Source organism: Rhinolophus sinicus, chromosome 15 (assembly GCF_057876585.1).
Source record: "Rhinolophus sinicus isolate RSI-liver-muscle chromosome 15, RSI-T2T, whole genome shotgun sequence".
Classification (NCBI taxonomy): Eukaryota; Metazoa; Chordata; class Mammalia; order Chiroptera; family Rhinolophidae; genus Rhinolophus; species Rhinolophus sinicus.
Window position 1 is genome coordinate 23,226,283 of NC_142515.1, and position 25,661 is coordinate 23,251,943.

The following is a 25,661-nucleotide window of genomic DNA, read 5'->3' on the forward strand; positions in this document are numbered from 1 at the left end:
CTGGGGGAGGGTAAAAAAGGGTGAGTGCTGTCCTCCCAGCCCTGTGACTTCTCTCCCTGCTCTTCTCCACTGCACCCCAGCCTTACCCACGTCCCGGATTTCTCCCCAGGTCCTCACACATCGGACCTACATCTCCCAGATCCCCCACCCACACCCCATGGAAGGCGCTAGATAAAAATTGGACTAGTAAGTGAGTGTAAGGGACTCTCTGGAATGAGGAATCTTCTCTAGTCCCTGACAACCCTCCTCTGGGAAGGAAGGACTTGGACGTGGCCCATTCATTTGCACCTCCACCTCCAGGGATGGGCTAGGCTGGGAAAGGGGGAGGGAGGAGTGGATCTGAGAATCAGTCCCTCTGCCTGGGACCTCCTCTTTTCCCTGGAATATTCTTTCCCCAGAGCCTAATCCCTCTCTGAGGCCAAGACCAAAGTCAAGCCCAAGTGGAGTCTATGTTGACCAATAGTTTAGTGTTTTCCAGTTCCCCTCCCCTCGCTAGAGGATTGATCCCAACTAGCCAACCCCTGACCCCAGCTCTGCCTGCTTCCCACCAGGTTTGGAACAGTCCTGAGGGGCCTGAGATCCAAGATGGTCGTGGGAAGGGGAGGGCTAAAGAAGGGTCAGAAATAGCCAATGGGTCACACAGGCTCTAAGAGAGGCAGCTCCCCTCCAAAAGCCCTCAGATATAGTCCAGCAGACCAGAGGTTGATGAGAAAATGACAAAACAGTCAAGGAGAAGGTCATTCTGGGTTTCTCCTCTCCTTCATATTCACACCTGTTTGGCCTGTGACTTGTAACTCTCTCTGATCCACCTACCCAGCACATTCTTACACACACACACACACACACACACACACACACACACCCCTGAACTATGCCCAGCCTCATTGCTCATGTGATAAATCATGGGGTAAGGACCAGGGCAGAGAGTTTGGGGGGGAAGTACATAGCAGGAAGCTGGGATAGTCAGCAGCAGGGAGCAGGGGCAGCAGGTACAGCGTGAGTCACTTTGTGGGGTGCAGTGCCGTCAAAACACATTGGGGACTGGAGGGCAAGAAGCAATGGAGAGGGACATAAAATAGAGGGTCAGCCAGGGGGCTGAGGAGGGGTTGCTTCTACAGGGAAGGCTTTGGGCAATAAGCTGCTATAGCAGAATCCCATGGGGCTCGGGGGCCCAGGCACTGGATAACCATCATACTCTGTCCTGAGAGGCAGGCCAGCTCAGGCCTCCAAAGGTACCCCAAGAAGGCAGCCAGAGGACAGGAATGCTCCCGGTACAAATCTTCTCCCCTTGTGCTGGTAAGCGGATGGGAAGGTGGGGAGTTGGGCTGCAGAGCTCTACCCCCTTCTAAAGCAGAAAACAAAATGAAAAAACATATCCTCTCTAACTTGCTCCAAACCGTAAACTGGACAAGCTTTGGGTAGGAAGAATCAAAGAGGTATGATGGCTTCCCACCAATCTCTTCTCCTTTGCCAGAGCCTGACCTTATAACCTCTTGTACTGTAAGAGGGTGTAAGGTCAGCAGGGGTGGGAGCGTAGCCATTTTGACCTTGGGAGCCTGCCTGTGGCTTTCTCCATGCCCTGCCAGCTCTCAGTGCCCTTTGGAGGTTTATAGTCATATAAATCGCAGAGTCCCATGCCAGGCTTGGAGCCTGCAGCTATAAATAGGCACGAGGTAAACAAGGTGGCAGATGCAGGGGCTTGGGACAAGACAGAAAATCTGCCCCTCTTTGCCTGGGCAGGGGCCAAGGCACATCCGTGGAAAGGGATATCTTTCCTCCCTTCTCCTCCCTTCCCCTCCCCTGCCCGCTGGCTTCTAGCTGCCTGTGCTCTGAGCTTCTTTTCTCTCTGGACATTACCTTTAAGATGGGCTCTCTGCAGCAAGACTTCCCTCTTCACCTGCCCTGTTTCTTGCTAGTCAAGATAAGAGGGGGTGGTGGTATCTCCATTACCCACAGTGCCCCCCACTGTCTCCCTCCATCTGCTTCACACTCTGTCCCCAGCAACTCCAGCAAGCCTTGAGGAAGTGCTGCTGCTTTCAACCACAAGGCTCTGCCACTGGGGGAGCCCTGATGCCTTCTCCATCATAATAGTCCAGGGGATGCTAACTTTTCTCACCTAGGAAACTTAACTAGGAAACTCTGGAGAAACAAGGCAAAGGTCCCCACCTCCCACCCATTTCCTTCCAAAGCACATCAGTGCGCAGGTTTCCTGTCATTAGGGTTGATCAACAGTTTCTTTCTCCCCAAGAAACTTTCTTGAGTTCCTAAACCAACAAGAGATAGTTTCTTTCTCCCCTTGAAACTTGAAGTTTCTCCCTAAGATCTCTAAGCCATGTGAGCTGGATTCTGAGCGGAGACCCTGAGCTTGAGACAATTTAGGTGGCACGCTTTCTGGATCTCTCCCTGCCTTCCCTCTGCCCCAGGGCTCTGTTGCTTTCCTGCTCTGACCTTGTCCTGGTCCCAGCAGGTTCCTTAACTCCAAGAGTTCTCTCAGCAATTTCAAGCCCCATTGGCCCCACAATTACCTTTCTTTATCCCCCTTAAAAGACTCTGGATCTTCAGCCCTGAAGTTCCTTCTTTCATCCCAAGTTGGGCTCTCAAACCTATTCACTCACCAGTTTAGAATCACAGAAATTAGAGGCAAAAAAGGCCTTAAGTTTTTCATTTTACAGATGAGGAATCTGAAGCCCAGAGAATTTAGGTAACTCTAACCATAGTCACACAGCTAACACTGGCTTTGTGGCTAAGGCTGGAAATATTCCTCTGTGAAGCTTGGCTTCTCCAACCAGACTCTTCCAGCTCTTCCAGCTCCTAATGGCTTCCTTTGCGCACCCCCCCACCCCCAAACAGGCTTTCTGTCTTTCAAAGGTTCATTCTGCTATGAGACCCAACTCCAGCTGTCCTCTCATGTAGGGACAGGGAATGGACAGGCTGTGAATCGCAATGAATAATTGAGCCTTACCTGCTTTTGTTCCTTCTGCTCCTCATTTCCCTGGGTCCTCTTGAATGGCTTACTGGGCAGATGATCCTGGAGGAATGACTTTCCAGGATCCCATCTTGAGAAGGCCTGGAGGAATGAAAGGCATCCTTTCCGCTGTGGGAAGTCACTTCTCTGGCTGCTCCTTCATTTTACCTCTGAATGTCAATTTCCTAATTTGGAAGACAGGATAGGACCAAGTCTGGCTTCATAATGGTATCCCCTGTGCCCTCGGCGTACAATGCCCAAGTGAGCACAGGTGCATGCACCCAAATACATACACTCATTCTCATCACCAACCTGTTCAAGGGTCCTAGACTAGAAGTGAAATCAGAATCTCAGGGTCTATATATCAAATGAGTCACAAGTAAGGGAAGACAAATCCAGGAGCAGATTTGGGGAGGCAAAGAGGACATGAGTCCCTGTGGTTCTCTGAGGGCAGAGGTGAGCAGGAGGCATAGGTAACTAAGGTGAGTGGGAGTGTCCTGGTTCCTGCATAGCAGGAAAGCGTCTCTCCGCTACCTGGGCTGTTAGGGTGAATGTAGACGGGAGAAAGGGAGGGAGGAAAGATGCGGATGGAAGTCAGACAGGGAGCCCAGCTACCCCAGAATACTCCCATCCTACAGTTGGACTGGAGCTCCCAGATGCCATCTGGGAGTGCCTGGATGTGGGAGATGGCTGTGATCTATCCAGCACCTGTCCTGCCCCTGCAGGCTGATGATGTAACAGTGTAACAATGTGGCAGGGGACAAGGGGGGCTTTGGAATCTGAGGGAGGACTGGTCCAGTTTTCAGTGATGTGGCCAGGGTGAGGCAGCTGTTGTCTCTGCTCTGAACTCAGGAGGAGCTCAGGCCCTTCAGAGAGCTATCTGAGCCTGCTCCCACACACCTTAATTCCAGTCCTTCAGCCAGGGAGTGGCTCACGAGAAGCTCTCCTTCCAAGAAACAAAACTTATTTGGGCTGCAGCTATCAGCCACATTGATTCTAATTAGAGATCAGACAGGGCACAGAAAAGACCCTGCCCATGACTGAAACGGAGTTCTTCCTATGAGGACAGGGGCATTCAGACATGGGAGGATTCTTTACTATAGGCCCCACGCATCTACTCCCTCCTTCCCACACCCACACCCCACCTCCCTGGTCTTCTGATCCCCTCACTTGCCCCTATGCCTTCAATGTAAGCCTCCAAAGGGTTCCTGACGCAAGTCCTCTTCAACCTTGTAACTGATCTCTCTGAAAAGCCTCACCTTGGTTCTCAGCGATCCATCATCCTAGCCCTCCAGAGACTCTCACCAGGATTCCTTACAAACGCCTTGGATGTGAACTTACCTATAGATTCAGTGGCCACGATTATCAACATATTGTTTAGATGCTCTGGTAACCAGGCCCAAGAAGGAGGGGCTGGAGGGTTGGCAAGACCAACCCCAACCTGACCAATTTCCCTTCTGCTTCTTCATCCAAGCTCCCCAGCTAGTCAGGTCCTAAAGAAATAATCTCAGGACCCATCTCCCCACCTTTCCCCTTCCTTGTTCCTAACCAGAAACTCCAGATTGTCATTCTCCAAACTGTCCTTAAAAGCAGCAGCCATGTCTTACTCCTGTGCCCCAAACACAACACCTCATAAGTTAAGGGTTCAATAAATACTTATTGAAAGAATCAGTCCTCAAACTTCTCCAGTGTATTTCCTTCTTTTCCTTCTTTTCTCAGTATACAGTCCTGCCAACAATTCCCAATAATCACACACTTTTTTTTATTCCCAAGGTAGCTTTCAAAGAGCTGTTCAGAGGCATTAACCTCTTTTAGTTCCAGACGATGATGGGGAAATACACTGATGTCCAGGTCTGGGACCCAGAGCTGAGCACATGGCCCGCCTGCCTCCCCTGAGCCTCCAGGCCCCAGGCAGGATTGTCTCGCCTGACTCATCCTTGCCGCCAAGGCCTCCTTGCTGTATTTATATACACTAAAGCCTCTGCCCGAATAAAACATCCATGTAAAATCCAATTTCCTCAGAATCTCTTTTGGAGCCTGGGCCTGAGATGGAGTAGGTAACCCCGGCGGTAACTGCCTGAACCACTCCTGCTGGCTGCAAAGGTGAGGCCCATTTTTCAATTATCTATCTGCTGTGACAGCAGCGGTCCAGCCACCGAGCCAAGGAAGGGGGAGGGGGGGAAGCAGAGCTGGGGAGGAGGGAGAAAGAGGGCAAGGGCATGGTGGGGGATAAAGAGAGAGAAATCTAGAGAGAAAGGCACGGGGGAGAGACCCCTGCACGTGGCACCCAGTAGGTGCGCAAGAACTATTTGGAAAATGAGTGACTGCGAGAGTGAATAGGGAGGGTGGGGGCTGAGGTGAGGAAAGGGGGAGAGCTGGAGAGACAGAGAGTGGGTGGAGAGAGAGCGGGAGGGGGAAGGGGGAGGGGAGGCGAGCGTGGATGGAGCCAACAAGAGGCTCCTGTGTCAATCCGTGGAAACGGGAGGCAGAGTGATGCGGTCACAGCTCCTGCCATCAATATCCTCTAATATAAATGTCAGTGATGCTATTTTCCGCGCAGTCATTTCGCACACTGCTGATTACATTAACGTATAATGGAGGGGCGCCGGCTCCACTGCTTTCTCCCCTAACCCTCCCCCCGGTGATGTGTCAATAGCCGCCTCCATGAACAAGTCAATTTTCTGCAGGCTTGGCAGCGGAATAAATCTGCCCGGCTATGGGGAGAGCTGGAGATATTTATATACCCGGCTCCTGCCTCGCGTGTGCGCGCTTGCGTGTGCGCGGAGGGCGCGGGCGCAGGCGAGGGCTGGGGGCGGGGGCGCGCCGCCGAGCTGAGTGATTTCCAGCCCGGACTCAATAAGAGGAGAATTTAGAGCGGTCCCTGAGCTGGGCTCCCAGAAACAGCCTTACACGTTTATTTTCCTTAGCTGAACAGGAAAGACGAGAATTATATGTGGATTTATAGGACAGGCAAAGCTCAACCCAAATGCTCCCACTCCGGTGGGCGGGGAGCGCGGGGCCGGGGTGGGAGCCAAGCGGCCGGCGGAGAGGCGGCCGCTGGGACCCCGGCTCGCGCCGGTGCTGACAAGGGGCGCACCCCCCTCTCCGGTCGCTTTAATTACATTTGTTCTTGTCCTTCGTGAGGGCGAGACTTCGGCGCAGCCCGCGTGGGGGGTATGGGGGAGGCGCAGGCTGGGACTGCCTGGAGATGTGGGGGGTGGGCGCCGGGAATGGGGACAAGGGAGACCGGGAAGGGGGGCTGTCAGCTTCGGCTCAGAAGCGGATCAATAGTACGAGATCTAATGGGCTAACTGCCAAGCGGGCTCACCGAGGCGCTGCCCCGCGGGGGCGGGAGGGGGTGGGCGAAGGACGAGAGAAAGGGAGGCGGGTAGGAGAGGGAGTGGGGACAGGGGAGGGGGGAAGGGCAGGCACAGTGGAAGAGAAGGGGGGGAGGAAGAGGAGAAAAACGGAGAAAGGGACAGGGGGAGAACGGAAAAGAAGGGACAGGACGGGACAGTCTTCGAGGGGGAGTCTCTTTAACATCCTTACACCCCTCAACGCTGGGAAGGAGGAACCTGTCCGGGACCAACCAGACCCCGCAGCCGCCCGCCCCTCTGGCCTTAACTCTGCCACTGAGCCGCCAGGGGGCGGCGCGACCCTGTGTTGTCTCCGCGGATCTCCGCGCCTCCAAGCTGGGGCTCAAGTGACCCGTCGCCTCCGACACCTGGTCCCTGCACGGTTCCCTCTGCCCTCTCCCGGAGGCCTCCTGGCGTGGCAGGGGTGGGGGTGGGGCATCCTGCCCTCTCGCCACGCCGGGAATAGAAGGGACTTTCTGGCTTTAATAGTGTAGAGCACAGCACCCTAGGGCCTTGGAGCGGGGAAGTGCCCCAAGGGCAGGCTCACCGGGCTTGGAGCTGGCCAGTGCCCCCCAAAGATACCTAAGCCTGCAGCAGACCCGGTTCCGGAGGCGGGGTGGGATTTGGGCCTGTGCATCCTGGCGACGGAGCACAGGCCAGTCTCCCGGACAGTCCCCACACGAAGGGTCCCTCTGCGTGTGCTGTTGGGTAAACTAACTAGGCCAGCCAAGGTTGCCGGGAGAGTCAATGCCCAGTTTTAACACTTTCGGTTCCAGGCCATTGTCTGACCCCTAATCTCCTGGCCATAGACATCCTTTTCTCAGCTCCAGCCTGTCCCAAACTGAGTTACCAAACTGAGTGAGAGAAAACAAAATACAGCCCAACACCCTTGCTGGCAAATTCTGCCACCCAGCAGAGGGGAGCCAGGTGGTATCCGTTCAGTGGTTCTCAACCTGGGGCATGTCAGAATTACTTGCGGGAGCTTTTCAACATAAAGCTGTCTGCCCACAAGCACTCATATTGTAAGGGATATGTATGGGCGGCAGGCGTTCCTGGAAACATTAATTTTGTTAAAGCTCCCCAGGTAATTCTGATATAGTCCCACATGGGTATTGCCTGAGGAAAGGTATTACTATTGCACATTTTTCATGTTGGGTTTGGTGCCTCAGCCTGGGCTCTTTGCCCTCATGGATATGTCTGTGTGAGTATCATTATGTGTGTATGTCCCTGGGTACCTGTGTCATTGGGTAAGCATTGTTTTATGCATCTCTTTATGCGTCCTCTGTGTGTAGATGTCACATGCGTTGTCCTGAGTGACATTGGTGTTATCATCAGCATTTATTGAAAGTACCTATTGTGTGTGCGTTGTTGTACATGCCAGTCCTGATGAGCGTGAGTGTGGGTCCTACGGTGTGTTTGTGTCATGTCGAGCACATCTCTGTGGGCTCCATTGTGGGGCATAGCCATTGTCTCCATGTCATTGAGAGTGTGTGCTGGCGAGAGCTCATGACACAAATGGAACAAAGCTGATCTGCCCCCAGAAGCAAAGGCAGCAATGACCTTCTTTTTCCAATTATATCCTGGTCAGAGGTGAGCGACCTCTCCCCACTGAGGCTGCTTCTTGTCATGCAAACTGAGCAGAAGGATGGAGATTAGAGGAATGTGACCGAGTCACGTGTGAAAACAATCAGCTATCAATGGGCTCCAATCAATGCCCCAGATTACAGATGAGCCCAGGGCAAGGAGTCACTTCGGAGTTTTTCCTAAGGATGGGAAAACACAATACACACCATTCATAACATACTCCCACACACGTATCCCACACCCCCCGAAGGTCCCACATGCACTTATACACCCTGGGGACAGGTAGCAAGTGGGTTGGGGAGAGCAAATGAATGACTGCCACTCACACTGAATTGGTGGGCAACTATTATTAGTAGTAGGTGGTTATTTTGTTTTTGCTAGACGCAACCTTTATTCAGCTGGTAGTGGGAAGTGTAAAAGCTTGTGTTGAGTGTTTTCTATTTTAAGTCTGGAGAGTTAGGATTCTAAGTGGGTCATGGGAGGCAGTATGGGGATTTGGAGGAAACTCATGTCAGGAACAGAGCAATAGAGGGTTTGTGTTGAGGGGGTGGAGAAAGAAAGTCTTTGGTCAGCTGTGGACAGGAGGCAGGTGTGCAGCTGAGGGGCTCCTAGGGCCAAGGCATCTGTCCTCAAGGCAACTTGGAACCAGGCTGTGGGGTGAGGGAGCTGAGCTTTTGAAAGGCAGGGCCAGCCCTAACCACAAATATGCTGTAGGATAATAGGCAGAGCAAAGAAAATTGGGCCTGGGGAGCAGGACCTCTGAAAGGCAGGGACATGAGGGGCACTCATAAAGGTTCCCTAGTCTTTGGAGTGAGGTAGAGGCAGGAATTGGTGTGGGGGGGGGACTATTATAACCAGCTGAGAAGCCAAGACTGGGTCAGTACCTACAGTGTCAAGGGAAACCAATGAGAAGATGGGAAGGGTTCTGGAAAGGTCTGAGGACCTCATCAGATCTGGCTCTTACATCAGCTGAGCCTACCTCTGGCCCAGAGTCACTGTGGCTGGTTCAAATACCAAAGCCAGCTAGCCAGGATTGAGGCAAAGGGAAGCATGGTATTGTCTGTCTGTGCCTGTGGGGTGTGACAGGTGGCCTTTAGTTGTCTTAGAATTCCTTTGGTGTACGTTTATGGATATCCTACTCTGCCTTACCCTGTAGGAATGAAATGATGGGCACTGAAGGAGCTTACAGTCTTATTCAGAATAAGGAATTTGAAGACTTTAAATTCTCTGTCTCTCTCTCCGTCTCTCTCTGTCTCTCTCTCCCTCTTTCTTTTTTTTGGAAAAAGTAGTGTTACGTACAGGTAGACCGCCTGGATTCAGACACCAGCTGCACCGGTAACAGCTTATGAGTTTTTAGGCCCTCAGTCCTGATCTGTAGAATAGGGGTACCTACTTCTTAGGATTGATTTGCACATTTTAGGCAATGCCCTTAGAACAGTGCCTGGACACAGGAATGTTGAGTGTTGGTTTTTCTAGTCTTTCCTTCAGTTTTCTAGTACAGTGCTTTTGGAAAAGTCCCATGCTTGTATCGGCAAAATTAAGGTAAGAAAGGACAAGATAATGGGTGGTTAGGAGACCCTGAGAGGCTAGAGAGTGGGTTGGGGGCAGTGATGGGGCTTGCTGGGGAATGTGGGAATCCTGGTGTGGGTCAATGGAGTAGTTGAGACAGACTCTAGGTGGAGCTGAAGAGGCACAGGGCAGAAAGGGGAGGGTGGAGTATAGGTCCTCTGTGCAGAGCCCAGCACACTTAGGACAGTTCAGTGGTGCAAACTCTGCCTTCTCTCCCTAGAAGGTCGCCATTTACTGGATAAATCTGTGCAGAGAGCTCAGCAAGATGCTTAAGTTGTAGGCTGTGAAAACGGAGTCCTAAGTTTGAATTTCAAGCTGGATTCTGCCACTTATTAGCGGATATGATCTTGGGCAAGTCATTTAATTTGTTCAGCCTCAGTTTCCTCATCTGAAAAATGGGGACAACAATAATACATATCTTGTGGGGTTATTGTGAGGATCAAATAAGGTAGTGTACTTTATAAAGTAATCAACCAATTCTCCAGAAATTTGCCTAAGGAGGAACTTTCTGCTGTGATAGCACTGGCCTTCTCTGGGGTCTTAGCCCTTGACTATGGGCTTCTGGGGACCTCATTGTCCCACATTTGTTTATTCAAATCCCAGAGCACCAAATAGTTAAGTGGCTGCCAGAAGCTGCTGCTTCTTTATAGAATGGGGCGGGAGAGATGGGATGGGGGAGTCCTGGTACTATTGGGGGATAAAGGGTTAAGGCGGGATGGGGTGTGGGGGGGTGCTGGCATGGGAGTGGATCATCCCCTCCCCTTCCATTGATTATTCTCCTCTCCAGGTGTTTTTGTGGCTTTCTTTCCTCCCTTGGGGTGGGAGTGGGGGTTGCTGGGTCCACTTCGGGCTTAGTTATTGTTTTAATTTTGGTGCTGGCTCCCTGGTGCCCAGAGCGGATAATGAAAGAGGAAAAGAGAGGTCAGGGTGGTGCCCAGGCAGCAGATTTCTGCCCGTCAGACTGGGCTGGGGTGGGTGGGAAAGTGGGGGCGTGTGTGTTAAGTTAATATCAATAAAGCAACTGGAGTCTCAGAAGTGAGAAGCTGCAAAGCCAAGCACAATGTCTTTGTGCTCTGGGAACCTAAAGGGGAGCTTTGCCTGTCACAATGAGTCCTCAGAATGGGGCTGGGCATAGGGATAAGGGGACAGTGAGGATACAGGCTGGGTCGGTAGAGATCAGTGGCATCGAGGAGTGACAGTGGAACAAGTGAGGAGCTGGGCAGAGAACAAGAGTCTCAACTCTGTCTCCCACTGCCCTACATGTGTCCAGTCCCATAGGGATGGGCTTGGGGGGGAGGGGTGCGTGAAGGGGATGCTATGGGGCTACTGGAGATAGGAAAAAATAGAGAACAGAGGCAGGATTGTGTAGGGGTTAAGATTACAAGCTTTGCTCTCAGAAATACCTGAATTCCTGGCCAAGTTCTGCTTACTGGCTGTGTGACTTTGGGCAAGTTACTGAACCTCTCTGAACCTCAGTTTCCTGGTCTGTAAAATGGCACTAATAGTGGTGCTAACCTGATGGGGTCATTGACATTGTATGTAGAGACCTCAGCATAGTGCTTGGTGTGCAGTGAGCACTCAGTACGTGCTAGCTATCCTTATTAAGCCTGTTTTCCTCAGCTGTAAAATGGGGATATCAGTTGTAGCTTCCCCATAGGAGCCTTATGGGGAACAAATTAGATAAAGCCTGTAAAGTGCTTAGCACAATGCCTGGTACATAAATAAGCCCTCAATACATGTTAGCTGTTGTTATTATATTATTTTTATCTTTATTATTCCCCACTGTCTTGGAACTGGTGATTTAGGTGAGGAGACTGAGGCTAGGCCACTCCCTTAGCCATCTGAGGTATTTCTCTCCTTTCATGAGGGCTTTCTGAAGCCCAGCACCACTCGGAGAACCCTTCTGGTTTATTTTTTATTATCTGGATGGACAGACAGATAGTCCCCAGGAACTGAGACGATAGTTGGACTTGTAAGAGAATGGGGCCCCTAGGACTACCGCTGTCCCTAGGAGAAACATGTCAGCAACAGAGCTCTGTGGGAGGGCCACAGGAGCCTCACTCTGACCCCCTGGAGTTGAAGAGGCCAATGGGCTGGATGAAGGTGCTCACCTGAGTCTCTCCGGGGAGGCTCAGTGGACATGTCAAGAGAACTTGGGTCTCAGAGCACCCCCACCCTTATCCCATCCATGCTCCTCCAATTCCTTTCCCTCTCCCAAGGCTGGAGGTGGGGGTGGGGGCTGAGCACATCAAAAAAGAGGGTAATGTTTCCCACTTGACCTTTCTCTCCTCACCGCCCTACCCCTACCCCCAGCGGGCGGCAGGCTGAGGGGATGAATGGAGTAGAGGGCACGATTTTCACATTAATGGCAGCATATGTTGTGTTTATTGACACCGCAGGGTCGGTACTTGTGGTGGTTGGGCATGGGGTGGGGGGGCGCCTAGGAGGCCACAGGCAGGAGGAAGCTAGGGGAAGAGGAGGCAGAGGGGAAAGCTGCTGGCAGGGTGGGGAGGGGGAGAGGGAGGGGAGCCTGGGGCCTGGGGGGAGGGAGGCAGGAACAATATTGTTGCACGAGCACACCAGGTGCTCGCTGTCAGCCCGAACAAAAAGGAAGAGTCAGCAACTCTGGGGGGGTGGGGGGGAGGAGGCGGGAGCCACCGCCTGCTCCAGCCTTGCAGCCTCTCCCCATTAACCCTTGCTCTGCCACGCAGCTAAAGATGGGAGGGGCATCTGGGGCTGTCCCCAGGCCCAGGATTTCCCCCTCAGCCCTGGTGTATTCAGAGACACCACATCCCCTTAGGGATCTGGGAGATGTCGTTCCTCTGTGGTCAGCACAGCAGGACTTTCCTTCCTTAAAAGCCTGAAGGACAGAAGCCCCCTCTGTTCCAACCTTTCCATAATGGAGGGGCTCATGCGGTACTTGAGAAGTTGGGAAACCAGAGTGGTAGAAGTCCATGACCTTGGGTTTCAGAAACAGCTGCAGGTCAGGGGCTGTTTGAAAAGGGTATTTTAAAAGCGGATACTGGGTCCTCTGATAGAGGAGGTGAGGTTGCAAAGACCCCCACAATTCCCTTCTCTCTGCCCTCGGGGCAGATTCCTTGCCTCCTGGAAGTCTTCCCAGAGTCCTCTGGCCTAGGGCAGGGAGAGCAGGAGACGGGGACTCAGGTCTGTTTTATAGAGATGGCTCTCACTGGGCTAAGAAGACTGGGCTTGCCCACTCCTTAGTCTGAAAGGTACTGGAGGCTCACCCTGTAATACTCAGGGGTGAGGAGGTAAATAGCAAAATGAACTCCCCACCTTGGACCCCCATTCTGGAGGTCTGGGAGGGGCTCCTGGGTTCCCGGCTGGGGAGTAGAGCTGCAGGTGTCTCTGGCTGTCACTGTCTGCCTTCCTGACTCCCTACCCTTTGCTGCAAAGCCCTGAAGGAAGGAAGCAAGGTGATTGGAGCTGCTCAGACTCAGCTTCCAGCATTCTCTGTGCTTGGGACCCTCCCCTAGGATTGGCAGTGAGGGGGTGCAGGGGAGGACATGAGGAAGGCAGACAGAAAAAGACGACCTGTGAGGGGAGCGGGGGAATGGGACTTTTACCCCAAGGAGGCAAGAGTTAGAGCTTATACTTCCACCCCTGAACGCTGGTCTCCTCCACAGTCTGTGACCTGACATCCGGGAGCCTTCCATCTCGACACGAACTTTCGTCCTGGCTATTCTATTCTAAAGTCCATGGTCTTGGTCACTCTGGATAAGTGTCCTAGATCCCCAGGCACAGGCGTGGGGTGACACTGGAGGAGAAAGGTGTCCTTTCTATCTCCCCACTCTCTAGCCCCACCTCTGTCCGGCCAGCAGGGGTCTCTGAATTTAGGCGCAGAGGCCTGGGTGGACGTCCCCTACCCAAGGCTGCACCGGAGGCGGCACGCCGGCCTGGAACCCTCCCCGACCCCTGCCTCTTACAGACAGAGTCAGCCCTCGCACCTCGTCCTCTCGGATCCCCTCTCCTGCGTGGCGTTACGAAGGCCCAGCGCAGACCCAGCCGCTCGGTGCCTGCCCCTCGCTCCTCTCACCTCGGCTCCTCACTGGGCTGCGGGGCGGCGTCCACGCCCCCCTTCCCTGGCCCACTCGCCGGGCTCCAGCTGCGCGCGGAGCGGTCCCGGCTCGGCTCCAGCTCCTCAATGGCCCTGCTCCCCCATTACCCTGATGTCGGCCCCTCTCCCCCTCGGCTTTATCGGCTCTCAGCCGGCTCTGCCAGGGTAATGAGGGCCCTCCTAATTACCACTGCAGAACTCCACTTACATTAACAGCTCCATGCGAGGAGCGGCAACATCTGCTGTGCGCAGGCAGGCGCCCCGCCCCCGCCCCTCGCTCCCCTTCCCTCGCCGCTCCCCTCTTCCCCGGTCCTCTCCCCCGACCCAACTCTCCATCCTCTTCGGCCCCCATCTCCTACCCTCCCCTTCTAACCTCTTCTCTTTTCATGCCCTCCCCACTACCCTACTAGCCATGCCCTTCTCAACTTAAGCATCCCAGATGAGAGACCCACGTAGATACAGGGTCCCAGAGATACTGAGAGATGGAGACACTCAGGCCAGGCCAGAGCTTCAAGAGATCTCAAAATTCAAGACCCCCAAAACACAGCCACGGAACCCAAGAAAAAATAGAAAGTAGGAGCAGCAGAGATTGTGAAAGAGATAAAGGGTTGGGGGGCAGACTGCCTATGTGGGGGGGGAGGGGTTCTCACGTTCATGGGTGTGCAAAGGTATATGAACGGTATGCATATGTATGTATGCACATGTGTCATGTATTGTGTATGCTCATTATTTAAGCATCGAGTATATGAGTACATGTGCGCATGTCAGAGTTTCTTTACATGTATGTAGCTATGTTCATTCGTGAGCACATCTATTTATGCATTTGCGTCATAAATGTAATTATATGTAATTGCATATAAATGTAATTATATTTGTTTATATGTACCTCTGTGCTTGCATTTTGCAAGTGTGTATCTCTGAGTATGTGCATATACTTGTCTATCACATGTGTAGCGACTAGTGTGGCTTTGTATACATGTATGATCCATGGTCAAAGTCATATGTGTGCCCTGTGTGGGTTTGGGTGAAAATGCATATGTGCCTCTGGGTGTGTTTGCATCTCTGCGTGCATGCCTATGCATATGTGTATCATCTGTGTAATTATTTGATGAGAGTGGGAGCATGTGTGTATTCCTGCTCCATGGGGGATGACAGGCAGTTGGGAAGACGCTGAGCCCATTTTATCTGAGGTTAACAGGGGTCACATCTCACTCCTGGAAGTCCCCCACCCTCCCCCCAACCCCATACAATTAAGCCTCAGTGTGGTGGAAAGACAGCTAGCAGACATTTAAAAAGGTCAACAATATTATCAGCTCCTAATCCAATTAGTTACTGTTTATTTGGGAATCCAGCTCCAGGTCATCTTCTAGGGAAGAGGCCTGGGAGAAAGAAGGGAATGGGATGGGGAGATGCGAAAGAAACTGTTGAAGGTGGCCAGGGCTGTTGCCCCATGGCAGGGTGGAGGGTGATCCCCAAATTACCATCCAATAATGCACCTCCCACTGGCTACTTGGAAGCTGGGGGTAGCTTGGGGAAGGGCCTGCATAGGAGGGGCTGAGATCTGGGGTTTCATCTCTAGAGGTTGGTATATAAGAGACATCACTTGAGAGATGTCCTGCCTCTTTCCAGCCCTGGGATCCCTAAGAGGTGGACTGGGAGCTGGACAGGCTGCCTCAGGGCTGTGGCCAGGTTCCCCGAATGGGAGTCAGAGGAGGAGAATGTCGGTAAATGCACTATTAGCTCTTAAAGCCACTTCATTAATCCTGCCCTCTATTTTATTTCCTCTTTTCTCTCCCACATCTTTTTCTGAGCCTTGGCAGGACCTCTACTCCCTCCCACCGCAGGACATGCAGGGGCACTAGCTTAGCCCCATAGCATCCCCAGGGTCCCTTTCCTGCCTAAGTATAAATGATGGAAGAGACCCAGAACTTGGCCTCCTGTCCTTGGATAGGGACTGGCCCAGTGGGGCAGAAAGAGGGTAGGTGGGGTGGTCTTTGCCCTGGTCTGACCTTCTTCGATCTCTCAGGGATGGATAATATCCTTGGATATTGGCGGGGGGCGGGACTAACAGGACGAAGAGGGCTGGCTGCTGAATTATCAGGCTGATCTCACGGCCTCCCCAGCTCAATAGGCAGGGGCAGGCAGGGCTGACACTGTGGTGAACTCAGACCCCCACTGTGGCCAAGTCAGAGTGACAAGAACAGCCATGCTTCTCCAGGAACCAAGACTGTGGTCACTTTTGCTTGTTTCTTGAGGATAAGTCCATAGGCATGAGCCCCAGGAATTAGACTACTGGTTCTTCCTGCCCCAGTCCTCTCCTCTCAGTATGGAACTCCTGCATGATTGGCACTCTTCTCACTGTCCTTTCCAGGTGCATATTTATGAAAACACACACACATATATACACACACACACTAACACACTCACCCATCATGAGACTCCAGGTCAGAGATGGCCAGGGTATGAAGACATTAGCAGTGGTCCTTATCTAAGCACTTACGGTGGATCTACATGCTTTACAGAAGACTTCCCTAAAAGGTGTCTCCCCATTTCTACCCCTTCCCAAAAAGATAACAATGATGATAATACTTTAACAGTTAATGATAACAATATACATACATATCTTTACCCTAACAGTTCTCATCCTTAGCTGAGCCTTGGGGTCACCTTGAGAAGCTCTTTAAAAACATATATGCCCAGGCTGACCCTGGATCATGCCAATCTCATCTCCAGGGTTGGACCCCTGGAATCTATATATTTTATGAAGCTCCATAGATGATGGCTATGGTTTTAAAATTCTGTCAATTTCAAAAAAAGTTACAATTTGCAAAAGACAAAGCACTGCCTCTCATTCTGTCATTAGCCAAGTCAGTATTATTATCTCCATTTTACAGATGAGGAAACTGAGGCCAAGTTAATTAAAGGTAATGGACTGCCCTTCCTCTCTCTGTCTCTCTGTCTCTCTGTCTCTCTGTCTCTCTGTCTCTCTGTCTCTCTGTCTCTCTGTCTCTCTGTCTCTCTCTCTCTCTCTCTCTCTCTCTCTCTCTCTCGTTTTCTTGGAACCAGGTCCCCTGATTCCTAGGGCAGTCTGCCAGATTCCACCTGAATCCAGTCAGTCACTGGGATTTAGAACAGCTGGATGGGTCCTTCCCTTTGTGACATCTGCTTCTAAGAACAGCCTCTTCATGGACATTAATTCATTTATTTAACAATCCTGTATTAAGCTCTTACTTAGGCACTACAGAGCATCTGAGGAGGAATAAGACAAGTGTGGTAGGAGAGAGGCAATGTGATATATGTAGACAAACAGGGCCTTTGGTGTCATGTCAGACCGTTCTGCATTTGTGTTCTGGTTCCACTACTTATTATCCATGTCACCCTGTTCAACTTACAAGTCACTCAGAACCTCACCTATAAAATGGAGACAATACTATCTATTTTCTAGAATTGTTCCTAGTGCTATGTCTGATCAATAGATGGTTATTATTATTATTTTTTTTTTGAAACACAAATAACTAACCATAATACCTGCTGGAATGGCTATAATTAAAAAGACTGACAACACTGGAGCAACTAGAACGCACATACATTTCTGGAAGTGTAAATCGGTAGAATCACTTTGGACTCATACCTGGCAGTACCTGCTGAATGAAGCTATGTATATCCTACAACTCAGCAAAGCTCCTCCAGATTATGTGCCCATGAGAAATGAATGCTTATGTCCAGCAAAAGTCAGGTACAAGAATGTTCACAGCAGCTGATATTGTAAGAGTCCCAACCTGGGACAACCCAAATGTCCATCCATAAGAGAACAAGTAAATAAATTTTGGTATTTTCACACAATGGCATGCTACAAAGCAAGAAAAAAGAATGAGCTACTGAAATATGCAAGACTGTAAGTAAGTCTCATAGATACGTTACATGAAGTAAGTTGGACACAAAAGAATATATAGTATATCATCTAGGATGACAGCAGTGAGAATAGAAGGTAATGGGGAAAGAGACACAAAGGATCCTTTTGGGGTGCTAGATATGTGCTATATCTGGTTAGAGGATATGTATGTGTATGCGAAAATTAATTTAAAATTCACATAAGATTATTTCACTTGACCGTATATAAATTATACTTCAATTAAAAAATAATTATGTTATCAGCAGACTAAGGTCGATGTCTTGAGAAGAGTAAAAAGGACTATGGAACTCAAAGGAAAAGGTACACCTGGTGGTCATTGTGCTTGGGGAGGGTGACCATGAAAGGTTTTGTATTATTATATAGGATTGAAGGGGCATTGATAGGTAGAGAAGGAAAGAGCTGTTGGAAAGGAGACGTTTTCCAGTTTGGGGTATTACTGTGTGATGGGTGGGTAGGAGCAAGAAGGCTGCAATGGCAGTTTGAGATTAGATCAGCAAGACCATCCCTGAATGGCAGCCAGGAAGTTTGTACTTAAATGGGTGCTACAACTTTTGAGCAGGATGGGGACATAATGGAGTGTGCTTAAATGATTCATCTGATGGCAAGCAGGTTGGTTGGATGAAGGGGAGAGAGGCGGGTTGTCCCTTTGAGACAGCCTATGGGCCTTCCGCAACCCCCAGGACTGTGGGATCCTGGGCCTTAGGCCTTTTGGGTGGCAGAGCCATGCATGCCGCAGAAGGAGCCAGAGTGCCAGGACGGGAGTTGGGAGAAGTGGGTTAGGAGATGGCTTAGCTGAGGGGTGGAGTCCTCAGAGAAACAGCTTCCTCCCCATCCCCCACTCGAGGCATTGTTGCTGCTTCCACTGCATTCTTTCATCACTGTGTTCTGGTCCTTGCCCTACAGGGCTGCTGGAAGCGGGGCCTGGAAGTGCTTCTCTGTACCTGCCTCCTGCCTTCCAGCAGAGCCTAGCACTTCACCGGGGATGGAGGAGGTGAGTAATAAATAGTTGTAAAGTGAAGGCTAGAGCTCTAGCTCATCTAAGACGGCAGTGGCTATAGGAAGCCAGTGGCAAGCCCTCAGAAAACAGAATGGCAAAAAGACTGGAAGGAAAGTGTAGTCTGCCTCAGTTTGCACGCTTCCTATAACCACTTACTAGCTGTGTAATCTCAGGCAAGTTGCCTTCTGTGCCTTGGCTCCTTCCGGTTAAGTGGGGAGAATGCTGGTGCCTGTTTGCCGGAGTTATTGTGAGGATAAAATGAAATAAAGCATCCAAGGCAATTGAAATAATGCTTGATATACAGCAGCACTCCAGAAACATTAGCAATTTGTATAATTGCTTCTGATAGTGGGATTAAAACTTTCTTTCTCCTGCTTCTTTACAATTATTTTCTGCAGTGAGTAGGCATTACTTGGCTAAGCAGGGAAAAATTAAATAAAAGAAGGAAGTAAAAAGAAACCAATGATAGAAACATGTTTGAAGGGACAACGAGAGGAATGGACACTCTTATTTAGAAACATTTCTCCAGCCCCAGGTGGGGAGAAGGGCTGCCCCCATAGGCCTGGCTCAGTTCTGAGGCTGGATACGGAGTGGAGCTGGGTTTGAACCTTAAAGAGATGTAGATTGATTAGCACATAGATGATGCAGCTCTATGGACAAATCCAACATCTTTAATAAAAAGCCATCATTCTAAAGATGTGGTACATGTATACAATGGAATACTACTCAGCCATAAGAAAAGATGAAATACTGCCATTTGCAACAAGATGGATAGATCTTCCCAGGCACACACATTGCCATCATGCTAAGCAAAATAAGTCAGATGGAAAAAGTCAAGAACCATATGATTTCATTCATGTTGGATATAAAACTGAAAGCAACAGACAGACAAAAATTCATATACACAGACAATAGTTTAGTGGTTACTGGATGGGAAGGGAGGAGCGGGGGAGGTAGAAAAGGGTAAAGGGGGTCAAATGTATGGTGACAGAAGGAGATTTGACTTTAGGTGGTAAATACCCAATACAATATACAGATGATGTATTATAGAATTGTACACTTGAAACCTATATAATTTTATTAACCAGTGTCACCCCAATAAATTTAATTTAAAAAGCCATCATTTGTTGAGTGCTTATGAGGTGCCAGAGTTTTTATATATTACTACTGATCATCACCACAACCCTGCAAGGTAAACACTATCACACCACTCTGCAAAGCAACTTGCCAAAAATCCTACCACAAAGCTGAGATTTAACCCAACGTTGAGATGACTCCTTTCCACTAAACTTCCAGGCCATTTTCCACATATGTGAAGCAGGAAATACCCCTCAAAGAGAGGCAGTTGTGCAGCCAGGCCCACAGGCCTGACCCCCTCCCACCACGCCCCAGGCAGGACAGGGCTGAGATGGGCATTACCTCTCCCATCCCTTTTTTTCACCTAGGTTATTGCAGGGAGCTGCCAATCCCTGGACTTGGCCCAGACATCCTCCCTAAAGGTGGACGCCAGCATTGGTTCCTGTCTCCAGTCCAGCCAACACTGCCCTCGTCTCATGCCTTCCCCGACCACTGACTCCCCTTCCCCCAACATCCTATTCCCCTCCCCCATGACTACCCTCCATTCTCTCTGGTGAATGCCCCTTCCCTCCCCTGCCTGCCAACACCACCTGTCAGCAGCACTTGAAGCTCTGCCACAACCCCTCGAAGTTGCTAAATCCCCTATTTGGTTTAGTTCCACTCCAGCTCTCCCTGCACAGAGGGACCTGATGGGACGCAGGGAAATTGTACATGTAATAAAGAGCTGGTTTGCTCTGATAATTCTGATAATGATACACACCTCACACCTTCCCAGGCACACACATTGCCATATACACATGCACGTACCACAGCCCACACCTCCCAATCCACATCCCCACCAAAACACATTGACATGCAGCTCAATTCTGGAGATGCTCCCCAGACCAGCCGCTATATTCACCCTGCTACGGTACACACCTCACGCTTTGGAAATTCTCTGGGTCACTTCACCTCTTCCTGGCTCCCATAACCCACCACATTCCCCCATCATGGCTTTTGCCGTCTGTGTCCTGAAGGCCTGTCTCTTCGGGAGCCCATTAGATTGTGAGCAGGAGTCATATCTGTGTCGTAACTAAGCACAGTGCTTGGGGAACATGGTGGCTCCCCCATAACCTTGTTGAATAAATGACTAACTGAATGAATGAAGAAATGAATGAGTGCAAACATCACTACATTCATTCCCCTCAGAAACACACGCCACATCTTGACATATCCCCATCCCTACCCACTCACCCATCACTCCTCTGAATCACATCTTTTACTTAAAACCACACACACACCGCACACTAGGCGGCCACTCACTTTGGCAGTGGGTGCTCACGACACTGCCCCTAGAGATCCAGGACTCTCATGAACAGCTGCCAGGATTCTCCTGGGGGACGAGGGGAGGTGTGGGGGGAACACGAGTTTGAGCCTGGGTGAGTGTGTACATGAGTGGTATGAGTGTTGTCTGTGTGGGTGAGTGTGTGAGTGTGCGTAGAGGTGTCTGAGCGAGTGTATGTGTGTGCAAGCATGCATGTACGCACAAGCCTCGGATTGCCCACACTTACCTTATTCCCCCTCTGCTTAAAAATATTGACAAGGATCGTGGGTTTCTTGTTCAGGTTTGCTCTTCTCCCTCCCTCCACCTACAGTCTGGCTCCTTTTAGACATTTTCTCCTCTGTTTCTCTATTTTTCGGCAGCTTAGGGAGGTGTAGAAAGAAAAGGGGGGGATAAAGTAGGATACGGTGAGGAGTTCTCACTTCCAGCTCAGTTCTCCTCCTGGTCAGTGTTCTCCCTGCTCCCCGCTCCCTTTCACATCTAGGAGAAAGCAAAAAGAAAGCCACACAGTGTCAGTGCCCTGAGGACTGGCAAGCCTGGGCCTCCAGAGCCTCCCAGGCTTGCCGGCTGCCATGTTGCCTGAGGCCGCCCCTCCATCCCCACTCATGCTCCCTGGCCCCTGGGGCTCTGTGCTCTTCCTGGTCCCTTTCTTGCTTCTAACCATCACCATCCAGCCTGCCCCCAACCACTGTCCCTGGCTTCCTTTCCTCCAACCATGGCAGGGGTTCCCGCAAGGTCCTGCTCTTGGACATTTTTTCCCTGGGGGACTTCAGAGATCATCTGAGTCATGGAGACTTAACCATTTTGCCAAGGTGGAGCCCTCTCCTGGACAAACTTAGTCACTGTCACAGCTTAAGCTTGCCCATGACTTCACCTCAGCCTCTTCCAAGCTCCAGCCTCTTTCCTCCACTGCCTGCAGGACCCAGCCCATGGGTCTATGAGCCCCATTCTCAGTCACAGGTGCCCCTCCTGGATTTATCCTCTGTCTGATCCGCACAGTCTCTCCTTCCTCCTTGCTACTCCTCTACTACCCCCCAGGCCCAACTCAGCCTCCTGCCTCTCTCTTTGGACAAGCTTCCCAATCACCTGGGACCTGGATAGTTCTGGGGCTGCCTCCGAGAGCACCACTCGCAATCAGCTCATCATCCTCACAGGTACCAGAATATTTGACCTTGTTTTAGAACACTGATGTGATGATGCTACAGCCCTGTCGGCTCCCCATTCTTTGAGGATAAAGACTCAAAAGCTTCCTAAAGCCTGCTGGGCTCTGCCATAGTCTGGCCTCTGCTGACCTCCCAGCCTCCTTTCTCACCACATTCCCTGAATTCCCTGAGACACAGCCACAATGACCTTCTTCATGGTCTTCCTGCTCTGGAGGCTCTCCAGGTCTCCTCTGCAGGCCATAGAGCTTTGGGCATGTTGCTTACTCTGTGTGCAATGCTTTTCTCTTTTCTCTTAAGTTATTTGAGTTCCTTCTCATCCTTTCAATATCAGCTCAGATGTCACTTCCTCAGAACAGCCTTGTCTCACCTGAACAAGGTAAGCCTTTCTCCTAGGTATGCACTCGGGGCATCCGGAACAGCTGGTTGGACTTATTACACTTATAAACTTACATTTATTTATGTGATTGTTTCATTAATGTCTGGCTCACCCACTAGAGCTCTGGAGAATGAGGAATATGTTTTTGTGCATCGCTGAATCCACAGGGCAGTGTCTGGTACATGGGAGGCCTTTGATAAATACGAAGCCTGACAATTAAGTCCACGAACTTGCCACTGTGCACAGCACTGTACAAACAGCTCGGTAAGACTTCATAACCTTGGTATATCAGTGCCTCACAGCTGTGTTTGTGTCAATGTGTGGTGGTGTCATGTGGAGTGGCGTTCATTATTGTTGTGTGTTTTTGTGTGCCGTCGTGAGAATGTCTGAGCTTGAATTAGAGCAACGAACAAACATTAATTTCTTGTTAAACTTGGCAGGAGTGGAAGGAAAATCAGGGACATGTTAGTCCAAGTTTATGGGGATAATGCCATGAAGAAAACAGCAGTGTACAAATGGATTAAACGTTTTTCTGAGGGGAGAGAACCTGTCACTGATGAGAAGTCAGGGCGGCCAGTAATGAGCAGAACTGATGAAAACATTGCAAAAATTTGTCGAATTGTGTGTCAAAATCATCAGCAGACTGGGAGAAGCATAGCAGACCAAGTAAACGTCGATAGAGAAGCAGTTATAGAAAAATCGTAACTGAAAATCTTGGCATGAGAAAGGTGTGTTTGCAAAAATGGTCCCGAAGGAGCTCACCGATGAACAAAAGCAAAGGAGCATCAAAGTTTTCCAAGACCTTTTGGAGAGGCAAGACGATGTTTTGGGCTGTGTTATCACTGGTGACGAAATATGGGTATAGCAATACCACTCTGAAACAAAGCATCAAAGTGCACAATGGAAGTCAGCCAATTCTCCACTACCAGAAATTTCAATCAGTCCAAATCAAGGGTCAAAACGATGTTGCTAACCATTATTGATATCAGAGGGATTATTCATTATGAATTTGTACCAACTGGACAAACAGTTAATCAAGTTTACTATTTGGAAGTGATGAAAAGGCTGAGTGAAAAAGTTAGATGAAAATAACCTGAACTTTTCACCAACAATTCATGGCTCTTGCCTCACAACACACCAGCTCACACAGCACTGTCTGTGAGGGAGTTTTTAGCCAGTGAACAAATAACTGTATTGGAACACCCTCCATAGTCACCTGATCTGGCCCCCAATGACTTCTTTCTTTACCCAAAGATAAAGGAAATATTGAAAGGAAGACATTTTGATGACACTCAGGACATTAAGGATAATACAAAAACAGCTCTTATGGCCATTCCAGAAAGAGTTCCAAAATTGCTTTGAAGGGTGGATTAGACGCTGGCATCGGTACACAGCTTCCCAAGGGAAGTACTTGGAAGGTGACGATAGTGATAGGCAGCAGTGAAGTATATATAGCACTTTTTCTAGGATGCGTTCGCAAACTTAATTGTCAGTACTTATATTTGAAGAATGAATGAATTAATTAATCAATCAGCAGTCTCAGGCTGAGCAAAGAGAGAAATTTGACCAAAAACTAAGTGGTAGTTGATCAAGATTTGAGTCCCTTCATCATGTCATGTACTTGCTCAAGAACTTTCTGTGGCTCCCTACTACCTCACAAACTAAGTCTAAAGTCCTCTCTGGATTTTTCAGGCATAGACAATCTAGCCTCCTCCACCCAATCCAAAATTATTTTCTTTATTTTCTATCATTACTCTTTGCTTCCACCAAGCAAACCCGGTAGCCCATAAACACACCTTGATTAGTCTCACCTTCATGCCTCCGTTCACACCACTTTCTCTGCTTGGAAGAACTCTCATTTCCTCTTTATCTTCATTTAAATCCTACTCATCCTTTAAGGCCACAAGCCTGTCCCAGTTCTCACACAAAGACTTCTCTGACCATTCTAGCACTCACTGAGCTCCAATGGTCTACACTCTCTGGACGTCCAGAGACTATTAAACCTTCAAAGGACCACAGAGATCACTGGTTCAACCAGCTCTGACCAACCTCTAAAATCATGTTTTCCGAGCTTCAGTGTTCAAGTACCAATTCCACAATTCATGCCATATCCCTATACCACTTGATATTTTTCTTCAAATTAACTTCCTATTTTATACTTGCGTATGTTTATTATTTTAAAAAACCACAACTTTATAGCACTACAGTAACTGGAAAACCAACCATCACTTGCCAAAAATAGAAAGTAATTACAAAAATAAGTAAAATAAAAACAAACAATAATATTTGATTCTAGCTAGATACCACTCCCTGCTGAGAGCTCTTGAGCCTGAGGCCTCTTTGCTCTTTGTTAAAAAGGGAAAGAAAAGAAACAGATACTAGAGAGGTATTAAAGATACACTAGAACCAAAGCGAGACTTCTCGTTTGACAAACTGGGAGAATCAAATAACCCAAATACCCATCAATGGTATTTGGGAAATATGATTAATCCAGTTCTGTGAACCCCCGGTCCAGTGGAAAAACAAAAAAGGAAAAGAAAGAAATGGGCAAGGAAATAACTTTCTCACTATGGGATTCAATGTGATTTAATGTCTTGTCAATGCACCATCAAAAATCGTTTGGCATTCTGCCAGAGGTCCAGATTCTGCACTTGGGTAAATAGCTCTAAAATATCTCTACCACGAGGCTGCTGTTTTCTCTGCTATCTTGCTTACCTCCAACGTGAGGGAACTCAGGACTTCTGGAAGGACTTACGCAGAGAGATTCTTTTGTCACGAAATTTTCCCTTGCATTCCATTACAATTCAGCCTCCCTGCAATTTCCGCTCACTGTCTCTTTCTTGCTTTGGTGCCTGGCATGGGCTTGGGCACACAGGAACCCAGAATTTCCATATCAGTTGCTTCATGCCTGAGCCTCCAGCCCCAGAGCAAAAGCCAAGCCAGTGTTTCCAACTGTAAGACAAAAGGACCCCAAATATTTTTGCTCGGTACAATCCATTATTTCTTTCTGGTTGGAAATCAGCATTCTCAATAAAAACACTTAGACAATTTTCTGATACACTTTTAACGGGATTCAGATTTCTTCTCAGAAACCAGTTTCCCGTGTACCTCGCCAATTGTCAGAGTTTGATATATATTTATCTAGACGTTATTTTTGTATGTCCTTTCAACAATGATTCTTTCCTCTAAATGTATCTACCAAGAGGTAATCCTTGAATTGGCCTCTTGTAGGTCTCTTTACTTGCAGCAAGATTGAAATAAA

General features: G+C 49.5%; 2 long non-coding RNA genes across 4 annotated transcripts in view; one reads left to right on the plus strand and one right to left on the minus strand.

The window, feature by feature from the left end:
* Positions 1-3,231, minus strand: part of LOC109444053 (uncharacterized) — a 28,490-nt gene extending 25,259 nt beyond the window's left edge. The window contains exon 1 of the long non-coding RNA XR_002136776.3: positions 2,963-3,231. This is a non-coding gene — a long non-coding RNA (uncharacterized LOC109444053). The remainder of the gene's footprint in view (positions 1-2,962) is intronic.
* A 1,045-nt stretch (positions 3,232-4,276) lies between these two features.
* LOC141572902 (uncharacterized) lies at positions 4,277-25,661 on the plus strand. Of its 3 annotated transcripts, none has more exons than XR_016018891.1 (6): positions 4,280-5,068; positions 18,369-18,456; positions 19,908-22,014; positions 22,321-22,399; positions 22,519-22,663; positions 22,840-25,661. It is a non-coding gene; the product is annotated as an uncharacterized LOC141572902 (long non-coding RNA). The 3 variants fall into 3 exon arrangements; XR_016018893.1 differs by having other exon boundaries at positions 22,567-22,663; XR_016018892.1 differs by having other exon boundaries at positions 4,277-5,068; positions 19,908-22,399; positions 22,567-22,663.